The following is a 23,045-nucleotide window of genomic DNA, read 5'->3' as shown; positions in this document are numbered from 1 at the left end:
CTACTGCATATTTGTCTCTCGCTGTGTCTGTTTTTCTGTCCGTCTGTGGGAGTGTATTTATCTCTTTACACACAAACACACACATGAATTTCCATGCTCTTTGCATGCTGTTGGGGTTATTTGCATGGTTGAGTCAATGGGAAAGATTGCCTCATCGGGGGCTAAAAACAGGATCCAGGAAGGGAACAGCTTGGGAAAAGGCTGGGGGTGGTTTCTGACTATGACACACACACATCTGCATGCACACACACACACACACACACATCTGCACACACATTTCTGCACACATACAGATGCACTTGCTGCAAACAAACAACATCCACATACCTTACATTCAAATCAACACGTAAACATTCACCTGCAGACACATTCATGCAAACAGTTATATAAACAACACACACACAAACCTGCATTAACACAGTCACCTGCTGCACACTCACACACACACACAGCTGCACTCGCACAACAGGCTGAAGCAAACACCCGATTGCACAAACCTGCCTTTTACTGTGAAAAACCACAACTTTCTAACGCACACAGAGCGAGCGTTGAAATAACCTCGGGCTCACATCATCTCCGTGCTGCTTGTGTGGCAGGCTGCAGTGTGTGAAGTAAATGTCACTCAGAGAGAGGGGCTTGGTCTGATGCCAACAACTGAATCCAAAAAAAAAAGAAAAAATGGCGACAGGGAACAGAAAACTGTAGAATATAACAGACATTTTACCTGCGGTTGTGAATATGTGCCCGAAAGAGAAAGAGAGCCCGAGTTACTTTGGTCTTGCATTTTTGTTTTGGTTAATGTGACATAGCAGTGTGTGAGATTGTGTGTGTGTGTGTGTGTGTGTGTGTGTGTGTGTGTGTGTGTGTGTGTGTGCGTGTTTGTCTGCGAAGTGTCAGTCTCCATATTAGGAGATACAAATGCAGAGAGACCGACTGAATGCCGACCATGGCTGAAATGACACAAATCCTTTGACAAACACACACACAGCGCTGTGCACACATCTTCTTGGTAATGACAGCAGAGGAGTAACAAAGCCATTATTCTGAGGCGAAGGAGAGGACGGCATGCTTATACAAGGAAACAAAGAAGGCTGCTACAGCACACACACGCAAACACACACGCACACAGAGTCAGAGTCAGGAACACCGGTGTCTCTCCCTCCTGAGGGTTATAAATAGAAAAAAAAAAACACTGGTCCAACATTAACCTACACAGGGCTTTTTGTTTCTGCAAGGAAAAACCACACACACACACACACACACACACACACACACACACACACACACACACACACACACACACACACACACACACACACACACACACACACACACACACACACACACACACACACACACACACACACACACACACACACACACACACACACACACACACACACACACACACACACACACACACACACACACACACACACACACACACACACACACACACACACACACACACACACACACACACACACACACACACACACACACACACACACACACACACACACACACACACACACACACACACACACACACACACACACACACACACACACACACACACACACACACACACACACACACACACACACACACACACACACACACACACACACACACACACACACACACACACACACACACACACACACACACACACACACAGTTAAAGCGGAAGACCGTGATGTCACCTTCAGTTTCCAGTTTGTTTTTGAAAAAATATGAAAGGAAGTGCTAGAAAAAAAGAGGTTAGAATAAAACCAGAGACAGAAAAAGAAAGCAAAATGAAGGATGTTGAATGTTTTAATTATAGTTCTCCGACAGCGACGGCCGCTTAACCACCTCTTCACGGTGCTCCATCACCATCATCACTTTGCAAGATAAAACTAAAAATACTTTGCAGAGGAGAAAACGGCGTGGGCCACATTATTAGTTTGATATGGTTTAAGAAGCGGTTGAGTTTAACTGCATTCAAAAGACCTATAGTCAGTTCCAGCACGGTGTACACAGAGTTTAATGACATCATCCCAACAGACACAAAACCAGTCCAGGGAGATTTCTACAACAGACGACTGAAGCATGTCATTCAGGTGTACATTAAATCATAATGTAAACATTTCCTTCCATGCTGTCAATTAGGAGAGCATGCATTGCTTTTGCCCTGCAGGCCTGATTTTATCATTTGTTTAGTCAGCTGATCATTTCAGGGTTCCACTGCGTTAAAACTGTTCGCTACGCCCTCAACACTTTATGTGACGTTAATTAGCACAATGAAGAAGAGAGGGGTGAAAAAAATGTGGAATGGGAGCTAACTTACAAGCATACTTTTTGTTTTATTCATTGAACGTCATATCATCATGTCAATAAAGAGCATTGTTGTTCCACAGCTTATCTTCATGCCCTGCAGGCTTCATGTGTCATTTATCATCATGGGTTTGTCTACTTGGCCGCAGTATTTGACTTAATGTGTTGATTAGTTAACTGTTAAGCTGCTGCATTTTCTAAATTGAATCTAGCCACATCAGATTGACTCAGGAGAGTGCAGACCAGCTTTAGTGCTTCTACAAACTGCTCAGTGTCTTGTGACCCGTTTGCATTAAATAAAAAGGGACCACCTAGCCTCCCTGCTGCCCAGTGATTGTATAGCCGATGCCTTTCAGAATAAAATATCTGATAAGTACACAATTCGAAGTTAGAAAACATGACTTAAAGTACAGAAACTGGTTTAGTCTTTGGATCCCAACACATTTAATCCTCCCACAGTCTTTCTCTCCGGGGTCTGTCGACGTAATACGAGGCTCTAATTTGTTTAAGTTATCTAAAAAGAAATGTGTAATGATGTAGTTTAGTTAGTATGTTATATATGCTTGCCGTATAGAAGAAAAAAAGATTGTGACCCTGTGCTTGTGATTCTGTGTTGATGTTCTTTAAAAAAATATATAAAAAAAACAGTATTTCAGTACGATCAGAGCTGGGAAGGCATGTGTTAGAATAACCCAAAAACATGTACACACATGTAGACATACCTTTAAAGTTACATGTGAGAAGAGGAGGAAATATGGTTTGCATTGAAGGAATGCTACAAAAACATCAGAGACTCCCCCACACTCACTTCCTTCAAGAAATACCTAAAAACTCACCTTTTCATCACTGCCTACAACCACTGACTCTCATCCTCTTCCCTCGACATTACTTCTATGTTGTATTGTTCTCTTCCTTTTTTGTTGTTTCCTGTCAAAGCGTCTTTGAGTATTTAGAAAAGTGCTATATAAATCTAATTTATAATTATTATTATTATTATAACAATCAGGAAGGTAAAATGCAAAGTTCTGAAGTGAGGATCAGTTCACTCAGATCTGCCTGCTGTAAACGATCACTGTGAAACGTTTGCATAATATTCAACCTGAGTTTGATACTATTTAAAGATGGTTGGCAGTTATTATTTTGCAATCCATTTGGACTTTTGTAACTGCTTCTCCTTTAAGAGCTTCCACTGTTTTTGGATGAGTCAGCCAAATTAATAACCCATGAAAAATGGATCGTCATGAAAAGATGCATGCATGAACATGATGTTATTCACACTGCAGAAGACGACTTGATTGTTCTTTTTGTAAGAGGATGCATTTACCATCATCTATTGGCTCTGTAAGTTAACAGAGCGAGGCCGTGCAGGGGTTTCTGCTCGTGGGGGAGGGGGGGCTTTAAAGAGTATCTGACACAAATAGAGTTTAAAGTTTGCTTTCAGCACACACACACACACACACACACACACACAGATATCAAACAGTGACATTTGAAACAATGCTCCGTCAAACTTCACCTACTTTGTGCCTTCGTGTGGGTGTGTGTGTGGGTGTGTGTGGGTGTGTGCGAGTACACAGTCAGTGTGTCATTATGGAAATCTCCAACGACACACTGCGATACAGCCCGTCTGGCTGCAGAGACCGTTGGGAACGAGCTGATTTATCTGACAGATTATGTAGATTAAACACGTGCTCTTCTTACAGACTACATTCAAGTTCTGTCAGTATGAACGCAAAAAAACAAACAACTCACAGACGTTATAGGACAATAATCATTGTTTACCGTATCGTATAGCAATTAATCCCTGAATGCATCACTATGATATAAAACCTCTATATGGTTCACCTGCAGTAGGTTAATTACAGTGTGAGTGTTGTGTAAACTGCTTTGGCAACAACATGCTTTGTATGTGACAAATCAAAAGTGTCTGAATTGAAACTCATGAGTCTGTCCCACGGCCCGGCATTTAGCTAATCCCTTCCTCCTGATTCCTCCCCTCTCTGTTCTTTCATTCTGTACTGTAATGCTCTGCTTATGTCAGGACTGGTTTTACAGGTAAGGCAAGGGCACACAAAGGTCGCTCTCTCTCTCTTTTTAGATTTTGCTCTTTTCTCTCACCGCCTTCACACTCCTCTCATGGAGTGGACATAAAAAGAAATCAGTTAAAAAGATGGATAGGGAAGTTAAGATACAAGAAAGGCGAGTCTGCAGGGCAGTGAAGTCTATATGCACACTGAAGGAGAGCTGAAAGCCGGCATAGTGCCACTAGTGATACTCAGGCTGTACAAAGTCAACAACCGACCAAGCAGACGCCACCACTTTGTCTTGTCACACATCCAAATATAGCTGCAACGCCTTCTTCTGTTTTGACTATACTGTGTAAGTGTGAGTGTGTCTAAATCACACTACAGCTTTCAGAGGCCACAGCGACTTTCAGGAGATAAAGATGTCATTACCTCAGGGTGTGTGTGAGGCCACAAGAACCTTAAAAAAAAGACTTTGATGCAAATTAAGGCACTGAAAGGAAAGAAGGAACTAAGAGAGGTGAGGACAAGCAGATGAAAATAAAGGGACTGAGAGAAAAGCAAAAGAGGAATGGAGTACAAGGAGTGACAGGACGACCTGACATCGCTGGGAAAAGTCAACCGTCTCCTCTTGACCCAGTCTCTCTCTCTCTCCCTTCATCTCTGTCTCCTGGAGCCTGAAGTGGCTTGCATCTGTGTTACCATAATATCAACATGTGTGAGTGAGTGTGCTGAAAGGGTTCTTTACATGACACAAGCTGCAACAACAACCTGACACTTATCATCTTATCTCTCTCTTTTTTTTTTTTACACCCCTCCAATAAAAAGGTGCACGTGCGATTTGTTTCCCGGTCACGTCAGAGCAAAAAAGGATTGCACAAACTTGGAACACTTTGCATGTGTGTGTTTATGAACACATGCATGCATCTCAAGGAATTGCTGATGCTAGTTTAGAGCGTGTCTGTTCAGCTCTTTGCCAAAGAACAGAACAGCAAACAATCGGAGCTCCTCTTCTTAAAAAAGTGTTGATTGTCGGATTATTCCCTAAACAACAAAGAGTACAAACATAAATATACGGGACTATTTATACCTTGGACAATTGTTTCTTGACATGCATGACAAAATATTTTAGCATCTAAGTGACATTTCCTCATTTAATACTGATATAGAGGTGTTGTATGATATTTGTCTTAAAAAGGATTTATTGTTTCCTGAGTAGCACATCTGAAAATGTTATATTTAGGGCTTCAATGATTATTTTATTGTAGTCAAATGCTTGTGTTTTTTATGCCCAAAAGTGACTTTTACAGCTTTAACAGAATAATATACAGTAGGTTTGCCATTTTAAATAAATAGAACCAGCATTTTTTTGCATTGAGAATTATTTAAACCAACATTAATTGCTATTGTTGTGAGGATGATTTCCAGTTGATTTAATAGCCTAAGTATTACTCTCCTCATGCAGCACAAGAAGAGTCAAAAACTTATAGAAAACTTTAAGTTAAATCTTACTATTCCTCACTTCCTGATTTACAACAGCAAAGCCTAAACTTTGTGCTGAAAGTGCATTTTTAACCTTCCTCCAAACCGACTAAAATACTGCCTTCCTTTGACATCACAGAGGTGAAGAGGGAATCATGTCCAGAAAACAACAGACTCTGGTCACAACATGCAGAGAGAGCACTATTAACAAGACTGCAGAAGTCTTCACTGGAGAACAGAATGCTCAAATTACTGAATGCTCGACACAAGGATTACTTCTTGTTTTTAACTTGATCCAACTTTTAAATGAAATCTGAACATTTAAAAAAAAAAAAAAGATGGCTGACACAACATTTAGACGCAGTTACTTTCTCCTGCAGCTGAGACCACCATGAATGATCTCACACACTGGACTACAAGTGTATTTGCTTGTGTGTCTGTGTGTGTGTGTGTGTGTGTTTGATAGTAACAGAGGATGGTTGATGTATAATGCAACATGGGTCTAGTTTCCCAAGTACTGACTGAGTTTCCATAAACATCCAAGACCACTGTCTCTAAGGTCAGCAGACTCACACACAAACACGTGAGAACACACACACACACACACACACACACACACAAAGTCACAGGACGTCTCTTGGATGATGTTGCTGCTGCAAGAACATTTTGAAGTATCATTAGCAGCTGATAAAAAAGTATCAGAGAACAGGAGACACTGGAGGATTAACAGAGCAAAGACAATGTCTCTCTCCCTCTTTCTCTAAACTCCACGTTGCACTGATAACCCTCGGTCATCAGAGTTTCAAACACACACACACACCACAGCAGGCTTCCAGTGTGCAGAAAGATCCCAGGAGTTTGCCGGGCCAGGTTTTGTCCTTCTTTTCTTCACATATATAAATGTGCACAGAAATGGCAAACTGCAGACATGTGAAGAAAACAATAAATAAATAAAGCCAAAGACACATACCTGTGCTTGTGTTGTAAATATCCGGCTATGTTGAAAACCCCAGTAGCACTTCTGCCTCGGCCAGCTCACAGCAGGATCTATAATTAGACGGAGAGCTCCACTCCCCTCCAGTCATCTTTTACAGTCGGCCACATCCTCTTTTTTCTTTAACTCCTTCTCTTTCTTCTTCTCCTCCCTCCCTCCCTCCCTCTCTCTGTTTGTTGACTCTGTCCAACACCAAACTGTTGATTTCATCATTTCATTCACACAGTAGAAGTACCTGGCCTGAGAGCTGATAGGTGTTACCTGCCGCCTCAAGACAGAAAAGAGTTTAAATTCTATCTTAAATTTTGTTTCAGAAGCTTTTAAAAACTAAGAGTCATGAGAAGTCAGAAACTAAAACCCTGCAGACAGAAACAAGGTGCTCATATAATGAAGAGCTTAGAGGCCTCTAATAACACTGAAGGACACATTTTAAAACTCCAAAAAGCCGCTGCAGTTTTTTTCAACAACATATTGCAAAACAAGCTCAAATTTCCTGACCATCAGTGATGATGACCATCGTTTACAATTCATCCCATAAAACAACAGGGATTGTAACCATGGTAACGGGGGCAGCAGGGCCGGCAGGAAGTCGAGTCTATAAAAACACAACAATGAGAGAAGCAGGGTGGCTTCCTGTTTAAGAGCTGAGTTTAGACTTCCATTTCCTGCCCTCTCCTCCCCCCTGCGCTGCCGCGGTGCCCTTGAGCCCGGCGACAGTGAAGCGTTCCCCTCGGAGAACGGGCAAGGGTCTCTGAACCCCCCCCCACCCCCACACACACACACACCTTTTTTTCTCACACAAACACTCCCAAAATCAGTGTCTGTGTCCTCTCTCTCTCTTACTAGTGTGGCTTTAAAGCAAACTTGATATCCATTAACGAATCAGATTAATGACTAACAGTGACCCTGAAGGCAACACACTAATGTACCAAACACTCAACTGCTCACAAACACAACCATCACACAAGCATGGAAAACTACTACGTAAACTATTGACACTCCAGTTAGATTGTGTTTCATCTGTTGTGCATCTGAACGGGCCCGACTCAGTCATGTTTAACTGAAGTCAGGTCCAGGATGAACTTTGATAAACTCAAGTGAACTTCATGCATTCTGCTTCAAACAAAAAAAAAAAAAATCACATAAAAACAGAATTTACACGTTTAGCTGATTGTGTAATTTTTGCTTTGCGTGCAGACTGGATATGAGGCAAAAATACTCCCATAATGCAACAAATCACAGAGAATTAAGCAAGAAACATCGAAGGGGAAATACAGAAACTGGTTTCTCCTCCACACCAGTTTGATGCAGACATGAACCTATAACTATCAGCTACTCTTGAGTTTATAAGTGCCAATTTAATGAAGAAAAAACTGTTCTTTGGATTCATGTTGAATTTAGAAGAGACATGTCGCAAACCCAAAAGTTCAGTAAAACATGAAGAACGGCAGTCAGACATAGAAGCGGGGAGTTAATATGCAATCTTTAATTTTGTTTATTTATCACAATTCAGATCATTACAGAACAATGATACGGCACAGCCTTTTTATTTTTTCTAACATCGTGCAGGCCTAATACCCACTTCATTTTTTCTATTTGCTCAAAATCATGATCACTCTTTCTGGAAGTGTTAAACTCATACAACATTTTCATAGAGGTTTGCAAAATCAGCCTTGTGCAACACATGATCTCTATGAATAGTCTGCTCCTGACAGTTGGGATCACATGCTCTCTACGCTCACATCAGACATCCATACTTCTGGAGAATCCTGTGCACGTTGAAACAAACTTAAAAGAAACCTCAAGTATTAAGTAATGTTTAGTTTGATTCCTGAGTCATCAAATATGCTGATACATTAATTTTTTCCCAGTTTTTTCTTAACTCAAAGAGATTTATCACGGACAGTGATTAATTAAAAATGTACAAATGTAATATTAGTGTCTGAGTTTAGGTTCTACTTTGTACTGGTTGAGTTTTGGCATGACTCCAGCAATCTGTTAGCCTTCAATGTTTAAAAATAACAAAAGTATCAGTTTCATTACAGTCAAAAACCTGCCTTAGCTTTTCTTGCCTTGACATTTGCAGTTTCAGTGGCATCATTTTAAGGCAGGGAAGGTCACGGACCAATGCGTTCATCTGAAATCATCACGTGATGCTACGCAGCCAATCAAATATTTTACTCTGACGAGGCGCTGCATCTGAACACGGCTTGAGAGATAATGCAGGAACACACGGAGAAGTCAGCGGAGGAACTGAGAAACTAAATGACAAAAGAAAGTGTCTGCAAATATTGATATAATAATAAACTTGGACTAATGTCAATGTATTGTTATTGTTAGGATATTATGTTAACGGCATGCAGACTACATAAATGATGAATTCAGGTCGCTCCTCTGAAGCCCTACAACCTGATTTAACACTGTTTCCCCTGGGAAAATGTGGGGGAGGTTTAACAGTGTTAAATAGTAGTTAAATAGTGTTTTACCATACAGATCTTTAGATTCAATGTATTGAAATGTAAGCTTCTGTTTTTTGTTTTTTTTACTGATTATGTTCTCCAGACAATCTGAGTTTCTGCTGCTGTGTCAGAGATAGCCTCAAAATGTTGCAGCTCACTTATCAATTAAAAACGATGCATGAAATATTACAAAACAATCAACACAGTATCCGTAATCAAAAAGTGATTTATACTAAGTGTTCCTGTCTTCTTGAGGGTCAATTCTCCTCTTTAGTTCAGATTAAACTTGTTTCAAACTGCTTCTTTAAATCCAAACAAACCTCTTCATTCCTCCAGTCTTTTATTGTCTTCTCACTCTCTTTGACATTCTGAATCTCTCCGCTTCATTCCCTCTCTTAGAACGAATAACTTATCTCCTGGTTTCTAACATTTTTACTCCATGCTTCGTCCTGAGGAATCCACAGCTGTCACTCCCATTCAAAACCTCTCGTCTTCCACTAGCAGCTGGCAAGACCGACTGTGTGTGTGTGTGTGTGTGTGTGTGTGTGAGACTGTGTTGAACTGCCTGCCTACAACTGTCGCCAAAGTATTTTCTATATTTACGGTGTTGCTCTGTTAGTGCATACTTGAGTGTTGCGAGTGTAAATGGTTGTGTGTGTGTGTGTGTGTGTGTGTGTGGCTGTCGACAAGTTCAAGAGTGCAAGTGTATTTGTGTGTGCGTGTGTGCGTTTGTCACAAAGGTTAGCAACATGAGGACGACCCTCTTGAGCGAGAACATTTTGGAGGTGTTCAAATCCACAGAGGGTTAAGTGAGGACACCTAACTCATCCACATATCTGCGGTGGATCTCCGGCTCATGTGAGCTTTCTTAGAGGGGGGAGGAGGATTTAGTTTTCTTATCATGTCCAGAGACATCGTCCTGTACGAGACTCATGCACTCCTCAACGCGTCGGTCTAATTTGTTAATAAAGTTGGTCTTCATACTACAAAGTGCTGCTGGAGCTTTTTCACCTCTTCATGCCTTTCACTCTTCATGCACATTGGCAGTTGGTGAAGCTGTGCCAGAAAATCATCTGCTTCTGATTGGTGGTTAAAACACTCTAAAGGTCAATGTCTGTTTACTGTCTTTGTTACATTTCTGTTTAAACATGTCAAACAAGTTGGTGGATGACTTAACAGATTGACTTTTTATAACCGTAGCTGCCATAAAGACACGATGGCTGACAGTCAGAGGATGCAGAACAGTGCTTTAAGCGTTATGCTAATGCAAGTATGCTGATGAACAGGTACCTTGTTCTGTAATGCGCCTTGGTCAACAGCTGCTATCTTTTCATCGTTTACATCGTATTTAACCTCATGTTATTGTGACACGTTCCACGTTAAGCTAGATTTAAAGCTAGCTGCTCCACCCCATGAAGCTAAAAGGCTAAAGGTTGTGATTAAATCTGAGTCCAACATTCTTTGGAGGACAGGTTAAAAGCTTGCTAAGATTTAAAACAATGGCACACTAACACCGAGGGACACAAACACCTTATGGGGTGAACAATATATCATTGAACCATCACATCTGTGATGTTCACTTGAGTAAAAGTCCCATTGCAAGACATCAATTTGCATTAAACACGTCATGCTGTTAGTTTTTTTCAAAAGAAAATCTCAGCAGTTTCTCGTTTCCCATCGCTCTTCTTTAAGAACAGACGTGTGTATGTTTTTCATATTGCAATGAGTTCTGCAGAAAGATCAAATATAGAAATGTAATTTTGTCCTATATTATATTATATTGCTGTAAATGTCCAAATACCTGGGCTATAGAGTTGGCTTTGCATGACTTTAAATCAGTATAAATCAGACTGTATTTTGATATTTGAAGAGGATTTTGTGACATAAAGAGCGGGTGTTGACATAATGGAAATGTCCGGCTCAAGACACATACACTGACTTAAACAAAATGGACCTAAAGATTACACAACGCACAAACATGTTTCTTCTTTTTACAGGTAAACTGACTGGAGAAGCCGTCATAAATTCCAACAGGGCTTTGTTCAATGTACACAAACATATGCTTGACACGAACCAATTATGCATCAATAGGACTGCAGCTTTTTAATCTGTCTCCATTTCTTCCTCTCACTCAGTTTTATTGAAGACATCTGAGCTCTAACACACATTGATGCGTGCTTTACATAACGCACATGTTGCACAAAAAATTACATAAACATTCCATGCGTCTCCGTCATCCTTCACTCAGACTCGGTGTTGCAATACACCTGAAGCTGAAAAATGTAGGACAATTCATTCATTGGGCACACCCACCGACACACACACACACACACACACACACACACACACACACACACACACACACAGACTGATAAATGTGCATGCCTATGTGTCAGATGAGACACCAGGTGTGCTGTCCCCTTTGACTGATGACAGTAAATCCTCCTGCTGCTGCACAGAGAACAAACACACAGCTAAGAGTCCCACTCAGGGCTTATTGACATTCTCATCTCTGTTTCCTGTCTTTAACGCGGTCGCCAGTGTTACACTGCTCAACAAAACACAACAGCAGATTCATAACTCAGGAGGAATTTAAACCATCTAGTTTATGCATTGTTCTCTGATGGAAAATTTAAATTCTTTATATATTTTGATAGATTTCTAATCAGTTTGACTGCACATAAAGAGAAGGAAAGGAGCACTATTTTTGACAATGTAATTTTTTTTCGGGAGAATTTTTAGACACCTATTACTTCATCCCAGGCATGGAATCAGACTGCACATATACATTTTGGTAAGATAAAGCTCCTACCTTCTGTTGTGGCCACTGTGCAGTGTCACTCCAGCCCTGGATGCCGCAGGTGTCTGGTCATTCTTCCTAGTGTGCTCGCAGCGCCATTATGTAGAAGAGTAAATGCTCTTGAACAATCAGATGTATGGCTTGTGAATCGAGGATCTGTTTATTTCTCTCGGAGCAGTTCTTTTATAACAACCCAATAATCCTTTTATGGGCAATCACCACACTGAACAATTACAACATACTAGAAGTTTCCTGGACAGACAAGTGGTCTCTTAACAGGAGTGTGTGGGTATGTGTGTCTTATGTGTATCAGAACATGATCTTATGACTTGGCTAAATTCAGAGGTTAGATATTTATTGGTTTTTGCCTGTTGCTGTCCAGATTGTGTGTTTCTGTTGTGCTTCAACCTTTCAAACTACAACACAAGGACCTTAACTTCAATTTGCATCCCGTGCATCATAATTCCTCCATGCTGCATGAGAGCGTCATGTCGGGGATCTTTGAAGAACTTATGTGAAAACATTCCTCTGTCTTGCTCAGAATCAGCTGTTGATCTACACGTTTATTGCCCCCTCTGGGTGAATTTATTTTTTTCATGGTGCAGCTCCTCCACATTGGGATCAGAGGTCATAGTAGTCATAAACTGAAGTCCTGAGGCTGGAGGGCAGGTATTGCTTTAGGACACTTGAGCAGTGAAATCATTGGTCAACAACATGGAGACTGAAGTCTGTCTCCATTTTAAGTTTTCATCGGGTCAACACGCTCATCAAATGCAGCCACGTATAAAAAAAAAAAAAAATAGTGTCAATACAGCAGGAAAAATATCAATATCATGACAGTCCAAAAAAAAAAAACTGTCTGATGATGTAATCTTTACAACAGATAGTAAAGATGGTGAAAACTTCTAGTGGCTCCAGTTATTATTTGAAGTCAGAAGATTAATTTTAAACCTAATTTTAAAAAAGGGTAACGCAAAAAATATAAATGTTTGCTTTTCATCTCTTCAATACAGTCACAAATCACACAGCTGTGGCAACAAATCTCTTTAAAATGTACAATAACTGAAAGATAAGGATATACCCGCCCAAGTTCATGAAACAGGTACGAGGATGGAAGACTTTTCACCCAGGAGAATACGACATGGAGCCGCAAAGTCGCACAAAAAATTTGTAATTTTTCAAGACTACAAAAGAGCTTCTGGTGCCTGAATCAAACCAAACTGCTGTCCTATGTTAAAGTGCTTACGGAAATCTAATTCAGAAACAGAGCTGAGCTTGATTAAGAAATATTGTCATGGTAGAGTAACATCAGAACACAAATTCACTATAGGTACATTATTTTCCAGTCTACAATTGCTCTGTATTGGGCTCAGGAATGTAATATTGGTTGGGCTATATTAGGACGAAACAACTTGTGACTGCATGGGTCGTAAAGTTGTTATTTCAGTGTCTTTGTCAATGTTCTGAATGTGCAGTTAGAAGTGAAGCATATGTTTTAAAATGTAAGTTAGCAGATTGACTTCCTCATGTCCCCCTCGTCGGTCCAGGCTCCCGTCTCTCATCACTCTCCCCTCTCACATAAACACAGTCACTCTGCTCTCCTTCACATCAAACACATTCTCCACATTTCCAACACTGATAAAGCCGCTCAACGCAGCAGCTCACTCAAAGGGTCTCCCTTATTTTATCTTTTATAACACTTATCAAACACAGTCACACAGATACAGCCCCCCCCTCCCCTCCCCCTTTATCATCACAACCCACAATAACCACTCAGTCCAGTAATGCAGGAGTGTCCGTCATTGTATCTCCTCTCTCAGATACTCACTCCTCTGATGATACTCAGACATCACAGTGATTCAGCTTTGCAAACAGCGAGTCATGAAAACAGTGGTGACTTGTAAACAGACTGACTGATAAAGCTGATAACCTGTGGTGGTGTCGGAGAGATTGGTCGCTGCAAAAATTTGCAGCTAAAGCTTTCCTGCTGATAAAAACCGAGAGACGATATCTGCTAATCTTAGCAAGGCTTTCGTCTACCCTGCAGGTACCAGACTGTTTGATTTCAAGTCACAAAATTAGACACACACTCAAGTGGGGTTACTTTGATTTTTTGATTAAAAGACGGTTTTAACTTTGGACATTAGACAGGCGCTTCAGACAAATAACCTGTGTTCAAATTTAAAGGTTCATGTGTTTAATAAAAGACGTGTACAAAAGGAACAAAAACAAGTCATGTAATACCAACAGAGAAATATTTACTGTATCAAAAGCATCCGGTTGTTTAATCCTAAATTTCTCTCATTGTAATGGAAATCTTAATTTTTGATTGCACACGTCATCACATTGTGAAGTGGTAGATGACATAATTAAAGTGTTTCATGCACTTTACAAAGTTGTGACAACGCATTAAAAACGGGAGATCTGGGTTTGCAAACTCTGCTTTAAATTGATCTAAAAATGGACGCTGGAAGCCTAGTGGTTAGTGCACGCGCCCAATGTGTGGAGGCTGCGGGCGGCCCGGTTCAAATCTGACCTGTGGCTCCTTTTCCTATCCACTGTCCTATCTCTAAATAAAGGCATAAAAAAAAGCCGCGAATTAAACCTTTAAGTTGATCTAAAAATAGATCATAGCACATGGATCTCATCTAAACTCTCTGTTCAGATTTTAAGGATATAAAACATAAAAGGATGATATCACAATAAGCAGAAATACAAATGTAGGCGCTGTTTTTCTAAACCTTTAGCCTATGCAAACGCCTTTTCACTCTGCTCATTTAAAAAAAGGTAACATGGAAGACTTACAAGTTGAACAGAGTTTGAAAAACATCTGAAACTTTTTGTTTTTAGAATCAGAATCAAAATGATTTTTGTGTTCATCGGCTGATGAAAAACTTGTTCTGTACTGCTTCAATACATTTATCAATTCTCATGGTTTACTGGCACACCTTTTAATTAAGGTGATAACGATTCTAGGGATATGAAGAATGTACAGATACTCACAGGAAAGATGTAAAAATGAGCTCAAATCCCAGCGTCAGACTAATGCAGGGTTCAGAAGGTTAAACAGATTTAATATAGCAATGCTGGATCACATGACGGGTTCACATGGAGATTATTTATAGTCCTCATAAGTAACCTGGAGCTGGTTGGCTGCCAGAGTCTGGAACAGGGAAGAAGAACTCTGCAAATGATCGTTGAATTGAAGCGTGTTTGTGACATCAGAAACCTGTTTTAGTGTTTGTTAAATGATACGGTAGGTCGAGAGATATTTTGAGCCTACATGTTCATCTTATTTATTTTATCTCGGTTCTTCTTCTCGTGGTTAAAGTTAACGTGTTCCAGGCAGGCAGCTTCATGAATATGCACGGTCACACTCGACTGTCTGCACGGGCAACAAAGGAAGAAGACATTAAAATTCCTGCACATGCTCTGCACTCTGGTCAGGAAGGAAAGCACACAAACACACACACATACAATAACATGTATATATACACAGATATGCAGACAAGAAAAATCCAGACATTAACACAATGTCAGTCCAACAAACATATTGACACTGAGACATGCCCACATTGACGGGCGTGTGACAAATTAAATATTTAAACTGTTTCAATATTTAGAAAGAGTTCTTTACTGTAGCAACAATGATTAATATCTTTCTCCAGAAGGAAGGACACTGACCAAAACTCTTGAATTCTTTCAACAACTTCAGGTTGATGAGAAAATGAATCCCTCCAGTTTAAAGCAGAAATCCTCATATTAGTAATTAGTTTCCGATTTTATCATGAAAAATATGCCAGAAATGTTCTTGTTCAAGCCTCTCAGAGAAGTGTATAAGCTGGTTCCTTTTCTTTGTCTTGGTGAGTTTTTGACAGCTGTTAAAGACAAAACAACCAGTTTGAGTAAGTCAGCTCCTAAAAATGAAATATTTATAGTACAAAAGTTTTTTTTCAAATTCAACGTCAGCTTTATTTCTCCCTGAAGGGCGATTGGTTTTTGCGGCAAGGCAGAACGAGAGAAAAAAGACAAAAGTACATCCAAACAAACAGCCAACACAGCAAAATGTAAGTAATCAGATAAATACATGAGGCCAATAATCCTTATTTAGAAATCATCAGGTTTATAAAGCTTCTTAAACACCAAAAAGGCAGTCATGCATTTTTCTGTGCTCGTTTGGTTTTCATTCTGTTTGCAAGGAAAATGTTAACATCGTTACACAGATTGTTACTACTAAAAAAACTTCAACAGCAGGAAGGAGGTCGACATTTTTATCATGACACTCCAACTAAAACTGTCTGATGATGTAATCTTAACAACAGATAGTAAAAGTTGTGAAAACTTCAAGTGGCTCCAGTTATTATTTGAATTAGGAGAAGTCAGAAGATTAATTTTAAAATGGAAATTAAGATCATGAAACAGGTACAAGGATGGAATAAGCAGATTGTTACTACTAAAAAAACTTCAATATATTTAGGCAATATTTTCCTGAGTTAACACAGGATTTAAATATTCTATTGGCAACTTAAAGACACTACAAAAAGATTGAATGCAACCTTGATAAGCTAATAAGGACAAGAGAGAGCCTCCATACCTATTAATCGATGCACATGTTTAATTTTGCTTCTAGTTTATTCTCTCCTTGTGATATTTAAGTTACACAACACAGTGTAACTGTGATATGTAGTTTACTGCACAACATCCTTAACTTCTCCTAAACTCTTTTCACCTCCACTCTGGGAAGCACCACTGTCTGATTTTTGCACCGTCTGTGTGCACATCTGAAAAGGGCGTCTTTAAGAAACCCGTCAATACACACACAGACACACACACAAAACACCCAGACGTGTGCACACACCCTCAGACAGACACACATTAAATAAACATGCATTGTGTCTCTCTCCTCCTACACTTCCCCGAGGTTGTTGAAATTAGTCTGAATCTGTAAATGTCACTTGAGAGCATTCATCTCACACACACACACACACACACACACACACACACACAGTCAGGAGTCCACCCAGATGGGAGGAGATCTTCTTACATCTGCTCTAACAACAGGCTATCTGATCCGAGGTCAGTGTCGTCGGTCCCCTTCTATGATGTGGAGTGAATGTGAGCCGTCATTACTCTCCGCTGAGCTTGAGGTCAGCGAGATCGAAATACAACGACGAGTCTGGTCCAGAAAACATGTGATCGGGGCTAGACTGACATATTGAGCTGGAGTTGGCCTTTTATCAGATATCAGATGTCAAACTGTCACATCATCAATATGTGCAAGATGAGGAGTCTTCCTGACAGAGTCACTTATGATCAGCAGAACAGAAGCGAAGTTTATTGTAATCTTTAATCAAGGAACGAGAGACTTTTATTTTCACTGGATGAGGAAGTTCTGTCGAAATGCCTTGATGACATGGTAGCATTTTAAAGCTTGCATAATTCATTGATTCTGTATCGTTTTAATTTCCAGAAACCCAACAGTCCCAAAGCCCATAATGCAATGCTGCAAAAGTCATGTTGCGTTTTGATATGAGTAAATATTAAAATACAAACACCTGGAGGCCCCTTTGGATGCAGGGTTTTTGTTCATTCATGGACAGAAATGTACAATCTCTGTGGTGTTTGTATGATTGTTCACAAGCCTTTGTGAGATAACCCCATGCTTTCACCATTAATTGAAGTAAATTGTAAAATAATACACAGAAGGCTTCTTGAGATGCAAGGTAGATGCATTCTGTATTGTTGGTTATGTAGTTCATTTTCACAAGGCTGTGAGTGTTGAGTCAATGCTGCGATGCTTCACTAAATTTAACTTTAATGGAAGTGAATGATCATTGGACGATCTACTGATTGCATTTGTACCCAGTGCAATTAATATGTTAAACAACAATTATCCTTTTAGTTGCTCTTTTTTCACTTTTGCACACCTCCACTTTGCACTTTAATAACTTGGTAGGAATTCCCATCTTGGTATGAGCTCTTGACTGATTTTATTGCAATGCTTTATTTGGTTATATTTTGTTGTGTTGTCTGATTTTTTAAATTTGTTTTGGTTTATGATGTACAGTGATATTGTCCTTGTGATTCTTGTCTGGGGATCAAACCTCTGACATTCCAGTTGGGAGATGACGGACTCTACCACTGAGCCGCCTTTAAATAGTAGAAAAGGTAAAATATCCCTCTTCTAGGTGTGAGTCCTCTGGTTTGCAACAGTGGGTCGGACAGGGTGAGAAAGTACATTTTTCTGAGCCACATGCCCCCAAGAGTAAATCCTCAAGAATATAATTCCATCAACATTCATAAATTTCAGCAGGATTAAGTGTGTACGTGTGTGTATAAAAGACAGAGAGAGAGAGTAGTCCTGCGGGGTGTACAGACCGCGACTGGAGGCCAATAACAGAGCGATCGGCCAGCTGACCGCAGCAAGGAGCCTTTAGCTCAAAGGTTAATGCAACAAGATTTGATCTGACACGCAAATAAAACGTTTAAGACAACTTTACCTCAGGCAGCACCGCAAACACTTGCAGCCTGTGTGACGGAGAAAAAGAAAAAATACAACACTGTCCCACAAAAATAACAAGACGTAAATAGTCAAACACACACACACACTTTCTCTCACACGGCCGTGGGGCCCCTCGGAGGGTATTATGTAACATTACCGCGACATATCAAGTGATTTCACGCACCTAGAGGCAGGACAATAAAGCCATTTGTTCAGCAGGTCAAAAATAACTGCCTCGTACATCGACGTCTACAATTACCGCCATTAATACCACAACTACTGTGTCTGCACTGCAGCTTTAAGGGGCCCCTAAGTTCAACACAAACATAATATATCTGCAGAGTTTAATACGGTCGATGATCAGCAAAGATATGTCAACCAGGTCTTGTTGCTGCAGGAACTTTATGCTGTTTTTTTGGAACAGAAATGCTGCACACACTTGAACATGTTGAATGGATAGTGTTGTATAGCTGCAGCAGCGCTAACATCCCCCATGATGTTGTTTAGTGATACATTAGCTCTGCTCTCAATGAACCCGAGACCTGTTGATTAAAAGTTAAAGTGAGGTCAGGTTACTCAGACAAACACAACAGTGAGAAAGATTAGTGGGGAGAAAAAGGAAACATTAAACCGGAGTTTAGGCTTAACTGAAGCTCATTCACTCCCTCTAATCACTGCTTTGCTGCTATTACAAAACAATAGGAGAAATATATAAACTTGAAACTAGCCTGGAAATACAAGATCTAATGTTACACAGTAGATATCCACCTTTTGTTTATTTAAAACTATGTATATGACCACTGCAGCTATTACCATCATGACTGTTTTTGTTAGCTGCTAAAGCATCTCCTAACTCTGTTGAGTGAGGTTCACGTTGTTCTATTTATATATTCATGGAGGAGCTGCGTTGTTACATGCAACACTATCCAAAAGTTAACCAAACTAACAGGCTGCTGTGTGTATATCAATGTGTTTGTGAGCAGGAAGACAATCTTAATGTGACTTAGGTGAAAAAGATATTGGTTGTCTTGGTGTTATAAAACATTTTAATTATTCTTTCTCCTTACTTTTAACTTTTACAGGAGCTTGTTGCTGCGCTAACACTGTGTCCTAAACACAAGCAGGCCTAAGACGATAACACGGTGAGGGAACCCTTCACCTGGAGTCCTCTCTGAGTTTACTATCAATCCTGTTTTCTTCTCTTAGTGGGACTCTGGAGATACAATTTAATGTTGACATCTAACTACTGATTCAGAGAGGAGGTTTGTTATTGGGCAGAAGAAGTCACCTGTTCAACAAACTACTCCTTCTGACTAGTTGAAAATGTCAGCCTTGTGGGAGTCTTACACCAAAAGAACTCATGAAACAAATATCGGTATCAGCCCTGATAGTCTCATTTGGTGCATCTCTAAATATTACCCAAAAGAGAAAAAAAAAGAAACATCTACATGTTCATCCTTGAGGTATGCAGACTCATTAAAATCCTATTCAAGTAGGTTTTTTTCTGAGTTGAAAAAAGTGAACATTATAGGGCGCAATGTTTTGCAAATCATCCCATTCTGTTTGTATTTACATCTTGTGCAGCGTCCCAACTGTTTAGGGAACAGACATCTCATATTGATCTCTGCCCCCTGAATTCAATCAATTCAAACCCTCAATGAGGCAGACTGATATAAAATCGTATCTTATAATATGTTAAATGTGTCATTTACAACCAGAGTGACTTCAAGTAATTTTTTTTTATTTGTTTGTAAGTTCAAGAAAAACATACAGTGTCAGTGGGAAGTAATCCAAGAGGGCCTGCAGGTCTATTAAAGTACTCCTGACTGGTTTTAAAGGGCTGTTTCACCTTTTTAAATGGTACTTCCACATCTGGTGCAGACTGCTGCCACCTTTGACTGCTAACCAGTCTCCAACTTCAGAGACTCCAGACATCAGGACAGTGTGCTTGACACTAATAAGGTTTTTTTTTTTTATGTGAGGTTGGATGTGTGTGATCGGAGAGATTAGAGATGGAGACAAAGAGGAGAGAGAGAGAGAGAGAGAGAGAGAGACAGTGTCAGTTGCCCTGCGTGGACAACACATATGTAACCAGACCCTACAGCAGTGGCCATGACCTCACCGGGTTTTTCCACACACACACACACGCACACACGCACACACGCACACACACACAAAAAGAGCACATAGCTGGCCCTTGGTGAGCATACAGTCAGCGGAGCCTGGCACAGAGAGAACCAGCTTCCATTCACAGAGTCATGCATTGTAATCCTACACAGTGCGATCACACGGGCATGCTTCACAGTGCACAATGCTAATCTAAACTGAAAAGCCAGCACACAAAGAAGCCGCTGGGTGACTTGTTTCTGATGGGCGGAGCAGCGGATCAAAAAGGTTTTGATCTCAGGTAAAAAGAAAAAAAAAAGAAAAAATTTGGAGTGTTTCCCATGTGAGTCAGCAGGGACGAAGCCAAGTCCTCCAGGTGATGTTTGTTAAGAATACACAGTGATGGGAAGCAGGATGGCACAACAATACATCACTATAATTTTCATAAAGATGCTCGTAATAGTCTCATATTTAGTTGGAAACTCTGATATTACCAAAGTGGACAAAGTGCACAAAGTAGTCACAATTAGAGCTGCTTCTTTGTATATCTGAATATCGTTTCAGTCATTTTTAAGCACAAATGTTCAAACATTGGCTGCTTCTTCAATGAAACGACTTCCTGCTTTTCTCTGTCATTTATCAAGTGAATCAAGTGTGGGAGTTTTTGACAATTACATGGCGTTATTTTAAGTTCCCTGTAACTGCAATGAGCTCATTTTTTTATTTATGTTTTACAAAGTTAACACACTGAACCATTTGTTGACGAATCAAACAAAATTAATCAGCAAAATTATCAATGATTTAAACAATTGTTAGCTTCAAGCACAAGTCAGTTTTGACATTTCTATTTCTACCCGGTAACCACACTAAAATAAATATTCAGCCGATTTGTAACACAAGAGAAAAAGTTTCTTTTTCAATTTGTAGACATTTTTGTTTGGATAACTCCAGACATTTCTCATGTTTATTTTAGTTGAGTCAGGAAGTTTCTTCGGTTTGATTTTACATTTGAAAATCATCTTGGTACATTTGCCTTTTAAAGAGGAAATGTCACAGTCATGGGGGTCATATTGGAAAAACTTTGCGTTCTGCATGACTTATTGAAACTCGTGCTCTGTAAGAATAACTTCAGATATTTTCATAGTGATGGTCAAATCATTTAAGAATGTGTTGTCCTCTCTCTCAGAGATGGAGTGTCCTTGTTACCGCTAAGTCTGTCACCGTCTGGATTTGTTTATTTGGATCCGCTCATACTCGTTCCTCTGTTACTCCTGGCCATTTTGGCCATCATTAGGTTGTAATGTTTTTCATCCATTATTCTGTTCTGTCTCAGTTAGGGATGTAAAGATGAATGAAGGTGTCAAGAGTCACATCAGTTCTCTGAAAAATGAATCCCAATAATATATTGAGCGTCAGCACCTGCAGAGCAAGATTTAGAAATTGAGGACGCTCAATGAAAGAGGTGAGAAGATAACAGACGAGACAAAAACTGTGTGCAAATATTACAAGAAGACAGAGAACTACACAAATAGCACAACCAACATGATGCAGCATTTAATCCACACAACGATGAGAAGCTCCAATCACCTCCCCTTGTTGAGAGAAAAAACATTAAACACTGACAAGCGGGTCTGCAGCCCCTAAAGGAATCTGTTTCAGTCAAAATTTGTCTAAAGGAGCATTTTGTAAAATAAATAGTGAGAGAATCGGATCGTGAGTTGAGTGAATCGTTACATCCCTAGTCTTAGTTGCTTTTTGTTGTCTGTTTGTGTATTGTTAGCAGTTGGTCTCATTTTTTCTGTTATTTTCTCTTCTGAATTGTTGTAAATTTTCCTCATCATGTCATGTTGTGAATTGTCTTCTGTTAGGATCCCCTTCAAAACAAGATGGTACATCTCAAGGGGCTTATCCTAATAAATAAAATACAAACAAATCCAGCCATTCATGCATACAGTCAATCAAGGATATAACTCAACTCCTGCATGTTCATAAGCAAACACACACACACGTTAAAAAACATGGCACCTCGAGTACGTCTTTCCATCTAGGCCAACACCTGTTTTGCACTTTACTGCACTTCTCTGAGATTCAAACAGCTTAGATCATTTCTGCACTGGAAAAACTGCTGTCACCCAGGCTGTGTAATGCATGTGTACGCTGTAAAAAAAAAAAAAAAAAAATGCTGTAAAGAGGACAAGCTGTAGTCCTGAGGCGGTCGTCTGTAGACTGGCAACATTTTTCCACTCAGTGCTGACAGCTGTGGCCGAACTTCAACACGCTGAAGTAAAATATTACCAAAACCCCACAACACAACTACTTATTAGGCTACAGTTGGTATTCAGAGAAGTTTCTTCAGAGT

At 40.0% G+C, this 23,045-nt stretch overlaps 1 protein-coding gene and 1 long non-coding RNA gene across 2 annotated transcripts in view; one reads left to right on the top strand and one right to left on the bottom strand.

Annotated features, from left to right (window-relative positions):
* LOC132990309 (uncharacterized) overlaps positions 1 to 23,045 on the top strand; it is a 163,099-nt gene that overhangs the window by 86,589 nt on the left and 53,465 nt on the right. The window lies entirely within an intron of this gene.
* The window catches only part of LOC132990374 (histone deacetylase 7-like), a 67,953-nt gene that overhangs the window by 23,849 nt on the left and 21,059 nt on the right, over positions 1 to 23,045 (bottom strand).

The sequence above is a fragment of the Labrus mixtus genome, chromosome 15, assembly GCF_963584025.1.
Source record: "Labrus mixtus chromosome 15, fLabMix1.1, whole genome shotgun sequence".
Taxonomy (NCBI): Eukaryota; Metazoa; Chordata; class Actinopteri; order Labriformes; family Labridae; genus Labrus; species Labrus mixtus.
Note: the sequence above shows the minus strand (reverse complement) of the source record. Positions and strands in the feature narration are given on the sequence as shown.